This window comes from Pseudophryne corroboree, chromosome 10 (genome assembly GCF_028390025.1).
Source record: "Pseudophryne corroboree isolate aPseCor3 chromosome 10, aPseCor3.hap2, whole genome shotgun sequence".
NCBI classification, from domain to species: Eukaryota; Metazoa; Chordata; class Amphibia; order Anura; family Myobatrachidae; genus Pseudophryne; species Pseudophryne corroboree.
In genome coordinates, this window is record NC_086453.1 from 223,087,212 (window position 1) to 223,108,750 (window position 21,539).

The 21,539-nt window shown below is 48.2% G+C and overlaps 1 protein-coding gene across 2 annotated transcripts in view; it reads left to right on the forward strand.

Moving 5' to 3' along the window:
- The first annotated feature begins 13,781 nt into the window (after window positions 1-13,781).
- The window catches only part of GPR157 (G protein-coupled receptor 157), a 72,826-nt gene continuing 65,068 nt past the window's right edge, over window positions 13,782-21,539 (forward strand). The window contains exon 1 of one of the 2 annotated variants that reach the window (XM_063943101.1): window positions 13,782-14,105. The gene's annotated coding sequence lies outside the window, so the exon portion shown is untranslated. The remainder of the gene's footprint in view (window positions 14,106-21,539) is intronic. The other variant, XM_063943100.1, reaches the window with a different exon arrangement.

Genomic DNA, 21,539 nt, shown 5'->3' on the forward strand with positions numbered 1-21,539 from the left:
ATCTTTGGATGACGATACCCTATAGAAGCCTATGGGCTTCTAATTGCTGGTCACCGCAACCCGCCGCCTCAGACACCGACCCCCCTCCCCCCCGGCATACCTGCCTCCAGGAAGCCTGGACCCGGAAGGTAATCTCCTCCTCCCCCTAGCAGCGCAGCCGGAGGTCCTTCCGGCTGCAGGGGGGAGGTTGAGGCGCCGGGGACAGACTGCCGCCTGCTTCCCAGCAGGGGAGCAGGTGAAGAGCCCAGGTGGGTGACGAAGACACCCCGCACACCACCTCACAGGTATCGCAGCGGGCCTCTGTCACTGCATCGCATAATATATATGCAATCAACATCGCTGCGATGGGTGGCGATGTATGTTAATACATCCCGCCCTGTGTGTGGAGACGGGGAGAGGGTGGGGGCTTCCAAACTACTTGGATGGCTTGTCTACAACTGACTGACCCACTTTTTCTCCACTCACTTTCTTCTCAACCCTCTACACTTCACTTTGCACCCTTGACACCTCCACCTTCGAAAAATTACCAGCTGTTCCCCGATATTATGTCAAGCACTCTCACAAAACGTAGCTCTTCACTTTGGCCTAGCCTACCCCCCTGCTTTCTCTGCATGTTCTCTCGCTATCGTATTATGGGGTAATTCCAAGTTGATCGCAGCAGGAATTTTTTTAGCAGTTGGGCAAAACCATGTACACTGCAGGGGAGGCAGATATAACATGTGCAGAGAGAGTTAGATTTGGGTGGGGTGTGTTCAATCTGCAATTTAATTTGCAGTGTAAAAATAAAGCAGCCAGTATTTACCCTGCACAGAAAATAGGATTTTGGTACCTACCGGTAAATCCTTTTCTCTTAGTCCGTAGAGGATGCTGGGGACTCCGAAAGGACCATGGGGGTATAGACGGATCCGCAGGAGCTTGGGCACACTATAAAGACTTAAACTGGGTGTGAACTGGCTCCTCCCTCTATGCCCCTCCTCCAGACCTCAGTTAGAAAACTGTGCCCAGGAGAGATGGACAATTTCGAGGAAAGAATTTATTGTTATAAACACGGTGAGTGTCATACCAGCTCACACCTCAAACACACCGTAGAACGTGGCATTCAGTAGAATACCAGCCAACGGCATGAACAAAACACAGCCACATGCTGAGAGAATATGTAACACAACCCGTGTGTCCACAGAAGCAAAAATACGACCCCGCATGCTATGTCATGAACTACGGTAGCAACCGCCAGACAGAGAAGACACACCACCAGGGTGTAACCAAAAGCAATAACTGCAGACACCGTACGCACTGGGACGGGTGCCCAGCATCCTCTACGGACTAAGAGAAAAGGATTTACCGGTAGGTACTAAAATCCTATTTTCTCATACGTCCTAGAGGATGCTGGGGACTCCAAAAGGACCATGGGGTTTATACCAAAGCTCCAAAACGGGCGGGAGAGTGCGGACGACTCTGCAGCACCGAACGAGCAAACATAAGGTCCCCAAAAATCAGGGTATCAAACTTGTAGAGCATCGCAAAAGCATTTGACCCGGACCAAGAATCCGCTCTGCAAAGTTGAATCGCCGAGACTCCTCGGGCATTCGCCCAAGAAAAACCCATCTTCCCAAAAGAAGGAACCTCCACGACTTCGGTGATGGCAAAGCAGCCTTAGAACGAACATGCCAAACCGCATTACAGATTCAGCATGTAACAAAACTGCATAACGCAGTCCCCCAAAGTAAGCTGGGAACATACCAGACAAACAGGGCCTCTGTTTCTCCAAACTGAGCCAAATTGATGACCTACATACTCAAATCCCTGGCTAGATCAAGGGAATTTGAACCAGCCAATGCCTAAGTAACCCCCGGCATCAAAATAGGCCGATTCCTGCGAAACCCAGAAAACACTCTTGGTAGAACTACCAACGAGTACTCAATTCCTCTCTATCCACCTGAAAGATCAAACAAGGCTCTTGTGAGACAAAACCACCACTTCCGACACCCGCCTAGCGGACGTCAAAGTCAATAGCCTGACCACTTTCCAAAAGAGGAATTTTGTAAAGAAACTTATTAGGCTTGCCTCCACATCGGCTTGTAAAGTATGGATAAGCACGACCTAGCTGAAAGTCCTCCATAGGAGCCTTCCTGGATACACACCGAGACACATAATTACTCCAACAACGGTGGTAACGCTGTGTCGTCAGTTCTTTCCTAGCCTGAAGAATTGAAGAAACGACTTCACCAGGAACACCCATTCGGTTGAGGATATGACATTCAACCGCCCCGCCGCTAGACGCAGCCGCGGTAAGTCCTGATACACGCCCCGATCATGTTGTAACATTACCTCACGTAAAGGAAGAGGGCAGTAATTTTCTATGAGTAAACCATGAAAAACTGGATATCCAACCCTCGCTGGTTAGACCGGATTTCAAAGGATCATCGGAACCATCAATCATCTTACGCTTACCACTGTCAGAAAGGTGAAAGCGGAGAGGCCACCTAGACCGACTAAAAACACCCACGGTGTCACTAGGATGTCCCCTGCTATATCCTGAGTGTCCCTTAACCTGGAACAATCTCCTCGAGGCCTCTCGTTGAGGTGAGACGCCAACATGTCCAATTGCGACACTCCACAAAGACTTGTCAGGTCTGGGAAAACTTCTTGCTGATGACAGTATTTTTCCCGGCTGGATTTCGTGTCCGCAAAGGAAATCTATTTCTCCGTCGTTTACCTCCGGAACGAAGAATGCTAACATAGCGTTTACCAGACTTCCCACTCAACTGCAAACTGTGCATCTTCTGCCATTTCCGCTTTTTCCTTGTTGCGCCCTAGCGGCTTACTTACGCCATTGCTGACAAGTCTTCTGGCAGAATTAACACGGGCAGAACACGAAGAATACGTTCGTCTAAATAGCTCCTAATTCAAGAAAGCTTACCGCAGACAAGTTTCCCAACTTGACCTCATCCTCTGGAAATACGTCTCTTGCAAAGGACTGTTCCCCAGCTTCGGAGATCTATACGCACGGACACCAGGATCTAAACCTGGATCCCTAACCTTCATTCCTCTAGAAGGAAAGAACCCAGCAGACACCACAGGAGCGGTGTCCTGGCCGTTTTGATTATATTCCGGTGCATGCGCAGGTGAGACCCGGACCACATTTCCAACTGGTCCCATGAAAACCACTCTGGTATTAGACCTGCTCACCGAAAAAGGCCACTTATGCCGCATCCACCTGTCTCATTAATGGAACCTATTGATGAGGTGTCACCTCAAAGCCGATCCAACTCTGGATCCTCAGACCTCTTTCCACAGGAAAAACACCGAACCTTAACCGGTCAGAATCTACTCTGAAACCCACTTCTGACATCTGCGTCGTTGGGAACGACAGGCCAATTCCTGCGCCGAAGAACAGTCAGAGATAAACAACGATATGCACCCTTTTACAGGGACAACCAGACAATGTCCTGAACGTGACGCACCTCTGTATGGCGTCGCGTGTTACCTCCCCTTCCATAGGGGAGAGGCAAGATCTGTTAGAAAAAATAGTAAGGGGAAACAACCGTAACTCAGAATGTTCCCCTTTGGCTTCTATAAATAACTCACAGGTCCTAGTCTATTCCTGGACTAACTGAAAATTAGTAGACAAGTGGTCACCGGAGTGGGGACCAGCCAGATAGACTCAGCGACAAGTGGTGTATGTAGTGGAAACAGAAACTACGTCCACTTCTGCGAACCTTACAAGGCTGCAGAACACCTTTTCACCTTCCACTGTCTACACAGAAAAGGAAAAAAAAGAACGGTATCGAACCGGTTAAACGACTGCATCCCACAAAAGAATGCGTCATCAACCGTTGTGGAGGAGGTTAACTCACGAATTTAGGCTTACCAGCGGATACCGCCGAGATTGACTGAAGAGAGGCCACACCAAACAGCTGTATACCTCCCACCAGCATCTCCCGGAGACCTCCTCCGCATTTTTCCGGTCACACCACCTACTGTCACGTGGCAGCCTGCTGTAATGTTATAAGGAAAAATAAACATAGGCAAGCCTACCCACTCTGGGTAGGATAATTCTACCGGATGCTTACCCGACTACCACACTCCCTCTAGTGCATACATTGCAAATAAGGTCAAAGTATAGAAATAAAATTTCACTTAGCTGCCCTTTGTATGATCCTTTGCGACCGGGCTCAGCGTCGACCAGGAGTTGATTGTCATAATTTTCTCTCCGCGTTGTGAAGAGACTAATATTCAGACTCCTTGAGAGGATCGAAACCAACTCGTCCCGGCCAATCTAGAGCTTAATCAACAGAGCGACCAGCACATGAGAAGAATACCATTATTTCAGCATTCATGTATATACATAATGTAATACACAATAAAACACCCATATCGTAATCATGCATATATAAAGTTATATCTACACATATATACATATAGACATAACCTATACGCAAGTGGATTGTCCAGACCTGTCAGGTCCCTAGTGACAGTAATGTGTTGTGAATGTGTATGACCATGTACTGACGTGCCCCCGATGTGGATCTACCAGGAATTTTACGGCCGACAGAAACTGAGTAAATGTCGACAGCACGGAATAGAAAGCGGGCAAAAACAATAATAATCTAAAAACAATCAGGCCGAGCACTAAATATAGGGTAAAGACTCTATATTCAACCAGCACCATGCTGCTCAGGGCGCCCCCCTGCCCGCCCTGCACCCCAGGCAAACGATCGGCATGCGGGAGCCCCGGCGCGTCGCGCACCCGTCGCTCTCATGGCGGGTCCTTGTGTGCAGCGCCCGGGAGCTCTAAACTCAACTATCTATCTATGGGTGCAGGGCGCCACCACCCCCCGGCGCCCTGCACCCTGGCGGCCGACGGGGAACCACGGTATAACGCGCCTGCGGGGGTCTGTATACGGAGCCCCCGGCAGCGCGAGTAAGAAACCTGTTAATAACTAACTCGCTGCCCAGGGCGCTCCCCCCCCCCCAGCGCCCTGCACCCTGTGAGTGCCGTTGGTGTGTGGGAGCATGGAGCGCAGCACTACCACTGTACCTCTGTTACTGAAGTCTTCTGCCGTCTGAAGTCTTCTTTTCTTCCAATACTCACTCGACTTCTTTCTTCTGGCTTCTGTGAGGGGGGTGACGGCGTGGCTCCGGGAACAAGCAGCTAGGCGCACCAAGTGATCGAACCCTCTGGAGTTAATGGTGTCCAGTAGCCGAGAAGCAGAGCCTTGAAACTCACAGAAGTAGGTCCTGCTTCCCTCCCCTCACTCCCACGATGCAGGGAGACTGTAGCCAGCAGGGCTCCCTGAAAATAAAAAACCTAACATAAAGTCTTTCAGAGAAACTCAGGAGAGCTTCCCTAGTGTGTGACCCATCACTCCTGGGCACAAAGTCTAAGTCTAAGAGATCCTTGCTATGTTCGATTTTTACTTGCGATTTCCCTTGAACTCCCCGGAGCCCAGATAGGACAGATTTTGACTAACTTTTCTTGAGATATGGACTATGTGTGCTTACGATTTTGGCTTATGTGAGATTTTGCCTTATGTGAGATGTCATTGACATGTGAGATGAACTAGATAGTACACCGATCTAGCAAGGATTGACTTGCCTGCACAGTCTATCTTTTCTTGCGATGCCGACCTGGCGGGGCCGCGCATCGGGATCGCAAGGTGACTTTCACCTTGCGATTTGCACTAACTTTTCTTGCGATTTTGACTATATAGTCAAAATCTCAAGAAAAAATCTCACCGTGTGTACACACCTTTACTGAGGTCTGGAGGAGGGGCATAGAGGGAGAAGCCAGTTCACACCCAGTTTAAGTCTTTATAGTGTGCCCAAGCTCCTGCGGATCCGTCTATACCCCCATGGTCCTTTTGGAGTCCCCAGTATCCTCTAGGACGTATGAGAAACAAAATAACCCACCCAAATCTAACTCTTTCTGCACATGTTATATCTGCCTCCCCTGCAGTGCACATGGTTTTGCCCAACTGCTAACAAAATTCCTGCTGCAATCAACTTGGAATTACCCCCAATGGCGGCACCTCTTTGTTGATCTTATTTGATCTTGTTCTGTTTGTTGTTGTTTTTTTTAATTCAAGTTGCATTCTTATGATTTTAACGTAGTCTTTTGTACTGTACTTGGTATTTTTATGATAATATTGTTGTCTATATGAATTTTATTTTTAGATTGAATAGTATCAATTTTTAATAGTATTAATTATGTTATAGCTCTAACACAGATCCTGTTCAGCACATACATATTAACACACAGGTAGGTGTACTTTAATTGTGTATACAATGCCTTGCAACCAGACAAGCCTCTAAAGTAGTGATTCCCAGACTTTTTGGGGCCCTTTGTTACTATAAGTTACTCCAACACCCCAAACCCATTAAGGTGTTACTCAAATCAATCAAAATTTTGGATTTCAGTTTTGATTTAATTAACAACATAAAACAATGAATTAATGATATTACCAAAAAGCAATTCACATTTAAAAAACAAACAAAAAATAAATAAAATTTTACTCACCGGTAAATCTATTTCTCGTAGTCCGTAGTGGATGCTGGGAACTCCGTAAGGACCATGGGGGATAGACGGGCTCCGCAGGAGACTGGGCACTCTAAAAGAAAGATTAGGTACTATCTGGTGTGCACTGGCTCCTCCCTCTATGCCCCTCCTCCAGACCTCAGTTAGGATACTGTGCCCGGAAGAGCTGACACAATAAGGAAGGATTTTGAATCCCGGGTAAGACTCATACCAGCCACACCAATCACACCGTATAACTCGTGATACTATACCCAGTTAACAGTATGAAATATAACTGAGCCTCTCAACAGATGGCTCAACAATAACCCTTTAGTTAGGCAATAACTATATACAAGTATTGCAGACAATCCGCACTTGGGATGGGCGCCCAGCATCCACTACGGACTACGAGAAATAGATTTACCGGTGAGTAAAATCTTATTTTCTCTGACGTCCTAGTGGATGCTGGGAACTCCGTAAGGACCATGGGGATTATACCAAAGCTCCCAAACGGGCGGGAGAGTGCGGATGACTCTGCAGCACCGAATGAGAGAACTCAAGGTCCTCCTCAGCCAGGGTATCAAATTTGTAGAATTTAGCAAACGTGTTTGCCCCTGACCAAGTTGCAGCTCGGCAAAGTTGTAAAGCCGAGACCCCTCGGGCAGCCGCCCAAGATGAGCCCACTTTCCTCGTGGAATGGGCTGTTACTGATTTAGGATGCGGCAATCCAGCCGCAGAATGCTCCAGCTGAATTGTGCTACAAATTCAGCGAGCAATAGTCTGCTTAGAAGCAGGAGCACCTATTTTGTTGGGTGCCTACAGGATAAAAAGAAAACGAGTCAGTTTTCCTGACTCCAGCCGTCCTGGAAATATAAATTTTTAAGGCCCTGACTACGTCCAGTAACTTGGAATCTTCCAAGTCCCTAGTAGCCGCAGGCACTACAATAGGTTGGTTCAAGTGAAAAGCTGATACCACCTTAGGGAGAAACTGGGGACGAGTCCTCAATTCTGCCCTATCCATATGGAAAATCAGATAAGGGCTTTTACATGACAAAGCCGCCAATTCTGACACACGCCTGGCCGAAGCCAAGGCCAATAACATGACCACTTTCCACGTGAGATATTTCAAATCCACAGTTTTAAGTGGCTCAAACCAATGTGATTTTAAGAAACTCAACACCACGTTGAGATCCCAAGGTGCCACAGAAGGCACAAAAAAGGGGCTGAATATGTAGCACTCCCTTTACAAATGTCTGAACTCCAGGCAGTGAAGCCAGTTCTTTCTGGAAGAAAATCGACAGAGCCGAAATCTGGACCTTAATGGAACCCAAATTTAGGCCCATAGTCACTCCTGACTGTAGGAAGTGCAGAAAACGACCCAGCTGAAATTCCTCTGTTGGGGCCTTCCTGGCCTCACACCACGCAACATATTTTCGCCAAATACGGTGATAATGGTTTGCGGTTACTTCTTTCCTGGCTTTTATCAGCGTAGGAATGACTTCCTCCGGAATGCCCTTTTGCTTTAGGATCCGGAATTCAACCGCCATGCCGTCCAACGCAGCCGCGGTAAGTCTTGGAACAGACAGGGCCCCTGCTGTAGCAGATCCTGTCTGAGCGGTAGAGGCCATGGGTCCTCTGATATTATTTCTTGAAGTTCTGGGTACCAAGCTCTTCTTGGCCCATCCGGAACCACGAGTATCGTTCTTACTCCTCGTTTTCTTATTATTCTCAGTACCTTTGGTATGAGAGGCAGAGGAGGGAATACATAAACCGACTGGTACACCCACGGTGTCACTAGAGCGTCCACAGCTATTGCCTGAGGGTCCCTTGACCTAGCGCAATATCTAGTTTTTTAGTTTAGGCGGGACGCCATCATGTCCACCTGTGGCCTTTCCCAACGGTTTACCAACAGTTGGAAGACTTCTGGATGAAGTCCCCACTCTCCCGGGTGTCGGTCGTGTCTGCTGAGGAAGTCTGCTTCCCAGTTGTCCACTCCCGGAATGAACACTGCTGACAGTGCTAAGACGTGATTTTCCGCCCATCGGAGAATCCTTGTGGCTTCTGCCATTGCCATCCTGCTTCTTGTGCCGCCCTGTCGGTTTACATGGGCGACTGCCGTGATGTTGTCTGATTGGATCAGTACCGGCTGGTTTTAAAGCAGAGGCCTTGCCAGACTTAGGGCATTGTAAATGGCCCTCAGTTCCAGAATATTTATGTGTAGGGACGACTCCTGACTTGACCAAAGTCCTTGGAAATTTCTTCCCTGTGTGACTGCCCCCCAGCCTCGAAGGCTGGCATCCGTGGTTACCAGGACCCAGTCCTGTATGCCGAATCTGCGGCCCTCTTGAAGATGAGCACTCTGCAGCCACCACAGTAGAGATACCCTGGTCCTTGGAGACAGGGTTATCAGCCGATGCATCTGAAGATGCGATTCCGACCACTTGTCCAAGAGGTCCCACTGAAAGGTTCTTGCATGGAACCTGCCGAATGGAATTTTGCTTCGTAAGAAGCTACCATTTTTCCCAGGACTCGTGTGCAGTGATGCACCGATACCTGTTTTGGTTTCAGGAGGTCTCTGACTAGAGATGACAGCTCCTTGGCTTTCTCCTGCGGGAAAAACACTTTTTTCTGTTCTGTGTCCAGAACCATCCCCAGGAACAGCAGGCGTGTGGTAGGAACCAGCTGTGACTTTGGAATGTATAGAATCCATTCGTGCTGTTGTAGCACTTCCCGAGATAGTGCTACTCCGACCAACAACTGCTCCATGGACCTAGCCTTTATAAGGAGATCGTCCAAGTACTGGATAATTAAAAACTCCCTTTTTTCGAAGGAGTATCATCATTTCTGCCATCACCTTGGTAAAGACCCTCGGTGCCGTGGACAGTCCAAACGGCAGTGTTTGGAATTGGTAATGGCAATCCTGTACCACAAATCTGAGGTACTCCTGGTGAGGATGGTAAATGGGGACATGTAGGTAAGCACCCTTGATGTCCAGGGATACCATGTAATCCCCCTCCTCCAGGCTTGCAATAACCGCCCTGAGCGATTTCATCTTGAACTTTAATTTTTTTATGTATGTGTTCAAGGACTTCAAATTTAAAATGGGTCTCACCGAACCGTCCGGTTTCGGTACCACAAACAGTGTGGAATAGTAACCCCGTCCTTGTTGAAGTAGGGGCATCTTGACTATCACCTGCTGGGAATACAGCTTGTGAATTGCCTCTAGCACAGCCTCCCTGCCTGAGGGAGTTGTCGGCAAGGCAGATTTGAGGAAACGGCGGGGGGGGGGAGACGCCTCGAATTCCAGCCTGTACCCCTGAGATACTACTTGAAGGATCCAGGGATCCACCTGTGAGCGAGCCCACTGATCGCTGAAATTTTTGAGGCGGCCCCCCACCGTACCTGGCTACGCCTGTGGAGCCCCCGCGTCATGCGGTGGACTCAGAGGAAGCGGGGGAAGAATTTTGATTCTGGGAATTGGCTGACTGGTGCTGCTTTTTCCCTCTTCCCTCGTCTCTGTGCAGAAAGGAAGCGCCTTTGACCCGCTTGCTTTTCTGAAGCCGAAAGGACTGTACCTGATAATACAGTGCTTTCTTAGGCTGTGAGGAAACCTGAGGTAAAAAAATTTCTTCCCAGCTGTTGCTGTGGATACGAGGTCCCAGAGACCATCCCCAAACAATTCCTCACCCTTATAAGGCTCTATGTGCCTTTTAAAGTCAGCATCACCTGTCCAGTGTCGGGTCTCTAATACCCTCCTGACAGAATGGACATTGCAATAATTCTGGATGCCAGCCGGCAAAATATCCCTCTGTGCATCCCTCATATATAAGACGACGTCTTATGTTCGCAAAATAGTATCCCTGTTTGACAGGGTTACAGACCACGCTGCAGCAGCACTATCTGCAGGTCTCAGTCTAGTACCTGAGTGTGTAAATACAGACTTCAGGATAGCCTCCTGCTTTTTATCAGCAGGTACCTTCAAAGTGGCCGTATCCTAAGACGGCAGTGCCACCTTTTTTGACAAACGTGTGAGCGCCTTATCCACCCTAGGGGATATCTCCCAGCGTAACTTATCCTCTGGCGGGAAAAGGTACGCCATCAGTAACTTTTTAGAAATTATCAGTTTCTTATCGGGGGAACCCACGCTTTTTCACACTGCATTCACTCATTTGATGGGGGAACAAAACACTGCTTGCTTTTTCTCCCCAAACATAAAACCCTTTTTTAGTGGTACTTGGGTTAATGTCAGAAATGTGTAACACATTTTTTATTGCCGGGATCATGTAACAGATGTTCCTAGTGGATTGTGTATATGTCTCAACCTCGTCGACACTGGAGTCAGACTCCGTGTCGACATCTGTGTCTGCCATCTGAGGGAGCGGGCGTTTTTGAGCCCCTGATGGCCTTTGAGATGCCTGGGCAGGCGCGGGCTGAGAAGCCGGCTGTCCCAAAGCTGTTACGTCATCCAGCCTTTTATGTAAGGAGTTGACACTGTCGGTTAATACCTTCCACCTATCCATCCACTCTGGTGTCGGCCCACAGGGGGCGACATCCCATTTATCGGCATCTGCTCCGCCTCCACATAAGCCTCCTCATCAAACATGTCGACACAGCCGTACCGACACACCGCACACACACAGGGAATGCTCTGACTGAGGACAGGACCCCACACAGCCCTTTGGGGAGACAGAGAGAGAGTATGCCAGCACACACCAGAGCGCTATATAATGTAGGGATAAACACTATCACTGAGTGAATTTTCCCCAATAGCTGCTTGTATAAACAATATTGCGCCTAAATTTAGTGCCCCCCCTCTCTTTTTAACCCTTTGAGCCTGAAAACTACAGGGGAGAGCCTGGGGAGCTGTCTTCCAGCTACACTGTGAAGAGAAAATGGCGCCAGTGTGCCGAGGGAGATAGCTCCGCCCCTTTTTCACGGACTTTTCTCCCGCTTTTTTATGGATTCTGGCAGGGGTAATTATCACATATATAGCCTCTGGGGCTATATATTGTGATTATTTTGCCAGCCAAGGTGTTTTTATTGCTGCTCAGGGCGCCCCCCCCAGCGCCCTGCACCCTCAGTGACCGGAGTGTGAAGTGTGTATGAGGAGCAATGGCGCACAGCTGCAGTGCTGTGCGCTACCTTGGTGAAGACTGAAGTCTTCTGCCGCCGATTTTCCGGACCATCTTCATGCTTCTGGCTCTGTAAGGGGGACGGCGGCGCGGCTCCGGGAACGAACACCAAGGACGGGTCCTGCGGTCGATCCCTCTGGAGCTAATGGTGTCCAGTAGCCTAAGAAACCCAAGCTAGCTGCAAGCAGGTAGGTTCGCTTCTTCTCCCCTTAGTCCCTCGTTGCAGTGAGCCTGTTGCCAGCAGGTCTCACTGTAAAATAAAAAACCTAACATATACTTTCTTTCTAGGAGCTCAGGAGAGCCCCTAGTGTGCATCCAGCTCGGCCGGGCACAGAAATCTAACTGAGGTCTGGAGGAGGGGCATAGAGGGAGGAGCCAGTGCACACCAGATAGTACCTAATCTTTCTTTTAGAGTGCCCAGTCTCCTGCGGAGCCCGTCTATCCCCCATGGTCCTTACGGAGTTCCCAGCATCCACTAGGACGTCAGAGAAAACAATTTTATTAAAATAGTGTACTTGACATATTGAACATTTTTAATGTGATGGATAAAGTTGATAAAATTATACTACAGTAGTTTCTCAACGTCTGGTTTTAAACTGAAGGAGTAGGTACCCATTGATTTTATTCTTGAAATGAGTAAGTATGCAAACAGTGGTGGTCATTCCGAGTTGTTCGCTCATTGCCGATTTTTGCTATATTGCGATTAGTCGCTTACTGCACATGCGCAAGGTTTGCAGAGCGCATGCGGTTAGTTATTTTACACAAAAGTTAGGTATTTTACTCACGGCATAATGAGGATTTTTCATCGTTCTGGTGATCGTACTGTGATTGACAGGAAGTGGGTGTTTCTGGGCGGAAACTGGACGTTTTCTGGGCGTGTGTGAAAAAACGCTGGCATTTCTGGGAAAAACGCAGGAGTGTCTGAAGAAACGGGGGGAGTGTCTGGGCGAACGCTGGGTGTGTTTGTGACGTCAAACCAGGAACGAAACTGACTGAACTGAATGGCTGAGTAAGTCTGGAGCTACTCAGAAACTGCTAAGTAATTTCTATTCGCAATTCTGCGAATCTTTCGTTCGCAATTCTGCTAAGCTAAGATACACTCCCAGAGGGCAGCGGCTTAGAGTGTGCAATGCTGCTAAAAGCAGCTAGCGAGTGAACAACTCGGAATGAGGGCCTGTGTCTACATATATGGGTATATTCAATTGAAGTCGGATCCATTCCGACATTTATTTTTTCGGAATGATCTGACTTGGGCTATTCAATGTCATCTCACATCTCAATTCGACTTTTAAAAAAGTCGAATTGAGATGCAGGAGCTAGACGGGGGAGAGCCGTGGGCAGACTGGGGAAAGCAGCGCTACAGCAGCGGCTATGCAGGAGCGCTGCTCCCCCCCCCCCCCATCTCTCTGCCTCACAGTCTCCACGTCCCTCCGCTCCCCGTCCCCGCATCACAGCCGCCGCTCACGGGAACGTCCACCTGGCTCCAGCAAGCGAGGTCTTGCTTGCTGGAGCCGGGTGGACGCTGCTGTGTGCGGAACCTCAATTAGTGCACCGCCCAAGGAGCTGGAACCTCAATTAGTGCACCGTGTCCCCTCGCATGGCTCGCGAGCTTCGGGCAAGGTTACCGTTCCCAATCGTAGTCCACGTGGATCGTAAAGTTTGTAAAAGTTTCACAAAAGAATTTTTTTTGAAAAACTAATGTCGACCTTTGCATGTGTCGACATTTCATGAGTCGACCATTTCAGCGTGTTGACCATGTCGACCAATAGTGGTCGACCATCCAAACGGATACCGTCCTGAGGACCGAGTTTGAGAACCACTGAGTTACTGTAATGTTAAGTTCTGTGTACCATGTATTGCTCTAATGTCTGCCGTTAAAAATAACTAATATATGGTAACACTTTTTTGTATTTTAATGAAGAAAAATCAAGAGCTTGCATGCTACTTCCCTCAGCCTGTCTGGCAGCAATGCCCGGATGCCAGCTCCTGTCACAGAGGGTCGGGGTCCTGTCAGTGAAACATTTTGTCAATGCTGGAGATTTTCTTCTTCTCCCCACCACCCAGTCACCATACCACTGGGGAGGGCTGCCCGACGAGAACCACCCCTCTTTTACGGTCAACATCTAGTTTGTAACTGTGACTAGACTTGCTGGTGCTTGTAGTTCACCCAGCTAGCACCGGATGCCTGCGCCTCCTTACGCCGTGTGGAATAGCCCTGTGCCCGCTGTGATCACCCGGAGGGAGGTCTCTATCCACTCTGAGGACTAGATGATGCGGAGAAGCAGTTCCTCTACCTATAGCACGGGCCTGTCCTCTCATTCCTCCCTGGCTTAGCCGGCTTCCTGCCCCTTCCGGATGTCCCGGGCTAAGGCTCCACCTTGTACACAAGTAGACGGGAGCTACAGAGAGCGAGAGGTCCTGCGGGAGGTGAGTGTGGCTGAGCCGTCCTGGGACAGGTCAGTTCCTGGCTGTCCCCGCTCCCCGTGCGCACGGCGCTGCTGGCTGCCTCCTCCGCTGTAGCTACAGATAGGCAGCTTATGGGGGACGTGTAACGGGTTCGTTACTTTCCTATTCCCCAACCTTCTACGCTGCGCTACGTGCGGCTAGTACAGAATCAGCGCAGACCCACAACCTGCTTTACTGGATAATGTCACACCTAATAACTCCCTGTAGTGGAAGAGTTAAACTAGGGTGCATGTAATTACCACCTTGTCTTACTGGAATTTCTGCTTACAGACTCTCTTATGCCAATTACCAGATGCGTGGGAACAGGGCTGTAGGACGATTGGTGTCTGTAATGTTTACAAAACCTCATCATCTATTGACACGATATGTTACATGTAAATTCCCAATTCACATAACAACGTGTAACATTTTGTTAGTGTGTTGCTGCATAATGTTACATTTATCTCTTGCGTTGTAAATAGTTCAGTAAACACAATACACACCTGATGTGCATGTCTAGCAGAACTGGGTGGGATTAATGAACCCACAGTTGTCTTACTTTGCAGATTTATATACTGACAGCGTTAGCACTTTCCCATATAAGTGCCTAAAGCTGTGGTTCCAAAACATTTTGGAATCCCGGCATCCTAGAGCATAAGAATTTTTTTTTCACGGCACCTCCAGCACAAAGAAATATTAAATAAAGTAAATTGTGTTTATGTGTCATAAGTTAAATTATGTGGTGAGGGACAAGATTTGCTTCTGTTTGTTCACTTATTTTATGATTCGCAGCCACCAGCACTGGTTTTGCCTATTACATTTGCCAGAAATAATTTTCTCTGGTCCTGGATCACCAATCCAAGGCACCCCTGCAAGTGTCCCGAGGCACCCCAGGGTGCCACGGCACACGGGCAGATGTATTAGAAGGGTTAAAGAAGTGATAAAGCGGCGATAAGTGCAAGGAGATAACGCACCAGCCAATCAGCTCCTGTTAATTTACATATTGGAGCTGATTGGCTGGTGCGTTATCACCTTGCACTTATCACCACTTTATCACTTCTTTATGCCTTCTCCAGGCTTAATACATCTGCCCCACAGTTTGGGAACCACTGGCCTAAAGTCCATGTAGTCTATTCCTTCCTTTTTTTTTTTTTTGCCAGTAACTACGGTATAATGTGCCATTAATACCCCTTTCAGACTGACAATAGCTGGGAATGTGTACACGGATGCTTCCCAGGTGCGACCCGGCTTGAGACCCCTTCAGACTTGCGGGCCGACACTGAGCAAATTCCCGGGTTGATGCGTGTTCATGTGCAATAACCCGGGAAATTTTTGTCAGTCTGAAAGGGGTATAAGTGAAACAAGACTGCATTTGGATAATAGCTTACAGCAGGCATATCCAAACTGCGGCCCTCCAGCTGTTGTGAAACTACATATCCCAGCATGCCCTAACACAGTTTTGCTGTCAGTGAATGCTAAAGCTGTGTCAGGGCATGCTGGGATGTGTAGTTTCTCAACAGCTGGAGGGCCGCAGTTTGGACATGCCTGGCTTACAGGTATCATCTTGTGCAAATCCCCCCCTTCCTTCTAAAACATTTAAAAAAAACCTCATGTTAACCTTTTTGCCATGTAGACCTTACTCTGTTCTATCCTATAATCCATAACCATTTCTGGGATATAGGGGCACATTTACTACACAGTAGATTTTGAAAACCCTAGATTTGTACAGACTGACCTGACAGATTTAATAGGGCATTAATAGTGAATTAAAATCAGGCATATTTTGCATGAAATATTATTGCCCTTGAAAATCTGAAAGGCAAAATCTATAAGAATCGAGATTTTTGAAAATCTACTGCTTAGCAAAATAAGTCCCATACATAAAATAAACTGGTTGTTATATTTTATAGTCCAGTATGGAAATAATGAAAGTATAATGGACAAACTCATACTGATGTTTTATTAAATATTGTGGGATTTATTGAGTGCTTATAATAAACAAGGGATGAACCATATATTACAACTTACAGTAGGAAGTTTATTATCTCTGTGTAACCTTTTAGGAGGGTTTTTCACACGAATGAAAAAAGTTGTCACATTATTAATAGTGCCTTTTTTTATACTGAAATGATGGTTAATAACGGGTTGGGTATGCATGACTGGCGGTCACCATTCCAACGGCAGAGGATCGAGCACTCACCGTCAAAATGTACCTGTGTCAACCTACAAGCATCTTATTGAGTCACTCCCGCTCCGTCTAGCTGCTGTCTGTGCTGCACATGGTTATTAGCTGGTGGTCATACCGTGTGACTCGACCGTGTATATATGTTTTATTTCTCTAACGTCCTAGAGGATGCTGGGACTCCGTAAGGACAATGGGGATAGACGGGCTCCGCAGGAAACATGGGCACTTTAAGAAAGACTTTGACTCTGGGTGTGCACTGGCTCCTCCCTCTATGCCCCTCCTCCAGACCTCAGTTTTAGACTGTGCCCAGAGGAGAATGGGTGCACTGCAGGGAGCTCTCCTGAGTTTCCTGCTTAGAAAGCATTTTTGTTAGGATTTTTTCTCTTTTTCAGGGAGCACTGCTGGCAACAGGCTCCCTGCATCGAGGGACTGAGGAGAGATGAGCAGACCTACTTAAATGATAGGCTCTGCTTCCTCGGCTACTGGACACCATTAGCTCCAGAGGGAGTGAACACAGGTTCGTCCTGGGCGTTCACCCCAGAGCCGCGCCGCCGTTCTCCTCACAGAGCCAGAAGAAACGAAGACAGAAGACGTCTCAGGCGGCAGAAGCATTCGGTGCTTCACTGAGGTAACGCACAGCACCGCAGCTGTGCGTCATTGCTCCCATACACCTCACATACTCCGGTCACTGTACGGGTGCAGGGCGCAGGGGGGGGGGGGGGGGGGCGCCCTGGGCAGCAATATAAACCTCTTATTTGGCAAAAGAGAGCATATATACAGCTGGACACTGTATATATGCATGAGCCCCCGCCAATTTTACACTTTTAGCGGGACTGAAGCCCGCCGCCGAGGGGGAGGGGCTTCTCCCTCGGCACTCACCAGCGCCATTTTTTCTCCACAGCACCGCTGAGAGGAAGCTCCCCGGACTCTCCCCTGCTTATACCACGGTAGAAGAGAGGGTTTTAAAGAAGGGGGGGGGCACATAATTCGGCGCAGATAATAATAACAGCGCTACGGGGTAAACATTAAATTGCTGTGTTTTTCCTGGGTCACATTGCGCTGGGGTGTGTGCTGGCATACTCTCTCTCTGTCTCTCCAAAGGGCCTTGTGGGGGAACTGTCTTCAGAAGAGCATTCCCTGAGTGTGTGGTGTGTCGGTACGTGTGTGTCGACATGTCTGATCCTCAGGGATCCTGCAGATAGCATGCAGTAAAAGTACTTTGAAGTCCATTTACACACATTCTGGTACACTACTCAGACCGGCGATTGTGTCGGCATGGGTTTATAGCGCTGTAGCAGCGTAGACAGATACCTTATCAGTGGAGATTGAAACCCTAGATAAGGATACCATGTTATTGTCCCTAGTGTGTGTGTGTGTGTGTATATATATATATATATATATATTTATATGTAAAAGATGTTGTCTTTTTCTTGCCCAAGAGACGTTAGTCTACTGGGTTGTAGAGTCAACGCTATGTCGATTTCTGATAGACGTGTCCTGTGGAACATGCAATGGACAGGTGATGCCGACTAAAAGAGGCATATGGAGTTGTTGCCTTACAAGGGTGAGGAATTGTTCGGAGAGGCCTCTCGGATCTCGTCTCCACGGCTACGGCAGGTAAATAAAATTTTTTGCCATGTATTCCCTCACAATCTAAGAAAGCGCCTCATTATCGAATGCAGTCCTTTCGTTCCAATAAAAGCAAGAGAGCACGTGGATTGTCCTTTCTTGCCAGAGGTATGGGCAGAGGGAAAAAGCTGCACAACACAGCTAGTTCCCAGGAACAGAAGTCCTCCCCGGCCTCGGCTAAATCCACCGCATGACGCTGGGGCTCCCCTGAGGGAGTCAGCTCCTGTGGGGGCACGTCTTCGACTGTTCAGCCACATCTGGGTCCACTCACAGGTGGATCCATGGGCAATAGAAATTGTTTCCCAGGGTTACAAGCTGGAATTCGAAGAAGTGCCTCCACCCCGGTTTTTCAAATCGGCCCTACCGAAACAACCCCTGGAAAGGGAGATAGTGTTACATGCGATTCACAAATTGTGTATGCAACAAGTGGTGGTAGAGGTTCCCCTGCTTCAAAGAGGGCAGGGGTACTACTCAACTCTGTTTGTGGTTCCGAAACCGAATGGTTCGGTCAGACCCATTTTAAATTTAAAATCCCTGAACCTTTACTTAAAACGGTTCAAGTTCAAGATGGCATCACTCAGGGCGGTCATCGCCAGCCTAGAAGGGGGAGATTTTTTTGTATCTCTGGACATAAAGGATGCATACCTGCATGTCCCCATATATCCTCCTAATCAGGCGTACCTGAGATTGGCGGTACAGGATTGTCATTACCAATTTCAGACGTTGCCGTTTGGGCTTTCCACGGCCCCGAGAATTTTCACCAAAGTAATGGCGGAAATGATGGTGCTCCTGCGCAAGCAGGGTGTCACAATTATCCCGTACTTGGACGATCTCCTCATAAAAGCGAGATCACGGGTGACGTTGCTGAGCAGCGTATCACTTTCACTGAATGTGTTACAGCGACACGGCTGGATTCTCGATATTCCAAAGTCGCAGCTGAATCCTACAACTCGTCTGCCCTTCTTGGGCATGATTCTGGACACAGACCAGAAAAGGGTTTTTCTTCCGAAGGAAAAAGCGCAGGAACTCATGACTCTAGTCATGAACTTGTTGAAACCAAAACAAGTGTCAGTACATCATTGCACTCAAGTTCTGGGAAAGATGGTGGCAGCATACGAAGCCATTCCATATGGCAGATTCCATGCAAGGGCCTTCCAATGGGACCTATTGGCCAAATGGTCCGGGTCGTATCTGCAATTGCATCAGCGGATCACCCTGTCCCCCAGGGCCAGAGTATCTCTCCTGTGGTGGCTAAACAGTGCTCACCTTCTAGAGGGCTGCAGGTTCGGCATTCAGGACTGGATCCTGGTGACCACGGATGCGAGGTTGGGGAGCGGTCACACAGGGAAGAAATTTCCAAGGACTTTGGTCAAGTCAAGAGACTTGTCTTCACATTAACATCCTGGAACTAAGGGCCATATACAACGCCCTACGTCAAGCGGAGATCTTACTTCGCAATCGACCAGTTCTGATCCAGTCAGACAACATCACCGCAGTAGCTCATGTAAACCGCCAAGGCGGCACAAGGAGCAGAGTGGCAATGGCGGAAGCCACCAGAGTTCTTCGCTGGGCGGAGAATCATGTAAGCGATCTGTCAGCAGTGTTCATTCTGGGAGTGGACAACTGGGAAGCAGACTTCCTCATCAGACACGATCTGCATCCGGGAGAGTGGGGACTTTGTCAGGAAGTCTTCGCGCAGATTGCACGTCGGTGGGGGCTACCCCAAATAGACATGATGGCATCCCGTCTCAACAAAAAGCTACAAAGGTATTGCGCCAGGTCAAGAGACCCTCAGGCGGTAGCTGTGGACGCCCTAGTGACACTGTGGGTGTTCCAGTCGGTATATGTGTTTCCTCCTCTTCCTCTCATACCCAAGGTGTTGAGGATAATAAGAAAAAGAGGAGTGAGAACAATTCTCATTGTTCCAGATTGGCCACGAAGGACCTGGTATCCGGATCTGCAAGAAATGCTCACAGAAGATCCGTGGCCTCTTCCTCTAAGGCAGAACTTGTTACAACAAGGTCCCTGTCTGTTCCAAGACTTACCGCGGCTGCGTTTGACGGCATGGCGGTTGAACGCCAGATCCTAGCGGAAAAAGGTATTCCGGATGAGGTCATTCCTACGCTAATAAAGGCTAGGAAGGACGTGACATCTAAACATTATCACCGAATATGGAGAAAATATGTTTCTTGGTGTGAGGCCAGGAATGCTCCTACGGAAGAATTCCACCTGGGCCGTTTTCTTTACTTCCTACAAACTGGAGTGAATTTGGGCCTAAAATTAGGCTCCATTAAAAGTTCAGATTTCGGCCTTATCCATTTTCTTTCAAAAGGAATTGACCTCATTACCTGAAGTACAGACTTTTGTGAAGGGAGTACTGCATATTCAGCCTCCTTTTGTACCTCCGGTGGCGCCTTGGGACCTTAACGTGGTGTTAAATTTCCTTAAGTCACATTGGTTTGAACCACTTAAGACAGTGGAGTGGAAATATCTCACCTGGAAGGTGGTCATGTTGTTAGCCTTGGCTTCGGCTAGGCGAGTTCCGGAATTGGCGGCTTTATCACATAAAAGCCCCTATGTGGTTTTCCATATGGATAGAGCGGAGTTGCGGACCCGTCCTCAATTCCTGCCTAAGGTGGTCTCATCCTTTCATATGAACCAACCTATTGTCGTGCCTGTGGCTACACGTGACTTGGAGGATTCCGAGTCCCTTGATGTGGTCAGGGCTTTGAAAATTTACGCTGCCAGAACGGCTAGGATCAGAAAAACAGAAGCACTGTTTGTCCTGTATGCAGCCAACAAAGTTGGCGGCCCTGCTTCAAAGCAGACTATTGCTCGCTGGATCTGTAACACGATTCAGCAGGTGCATTCTACGGCAGGATTGCCGTTACCAAAATCGGTTAAGGCCCATTCCACTAGGAAGGTGGGCTCTTCTTGGGCGGCTGCCCGAGGGGTCTCGGCACTACAGCTGTGCCGAGCTGCTACTTGGTCGGGGTCAAACACCTTTGCAAAGTTCTATAAGTTTGATACCCTGGCTGAGGAGTGATAATGTCAATATTATCTTAAAACACAAAGCTATACCTCTTGATACACTTTTACCGTTGAGCCGCTATGGCCGCTAGACTGGATACACGTGCTACGCACTTTGTACGCTATTTGTGTACAGAGTCCTGCACGTGGTACGCACTTGGCGTACACACACCGCGCTGAGTATACAGAGTACACACAGCGAGCGCACACACAATTGATAACCTTTAAATCTTGTTAATGATACAATGCAATGATATGCTTACACTTTAAACCCTTAACAGCAAAGTACTGTAATGATGTTATACCTTAAACCTTAAGTAGCGCTGACGGTATAAAGTACACGCAGTGCGTACACCTTATCAATGCTTATACACCTTATACAGATGAATACACTATAAAGCCCATGCAGGAAAGTGAAAACACAACACTGATTTGTAGTTGCAACCACAGGGTTCTAAGGCCTCAGTGGATTAATTCCAAAAGGTAAAACAATACAAATCATACACTACAGGCTAACAAGTAAATCTAAACAGAATAATGGCTACAGAGAATGTACATACGTGAGAATGTTCGCTAGCGCAACCCGGTCCGGTCCTCCGCC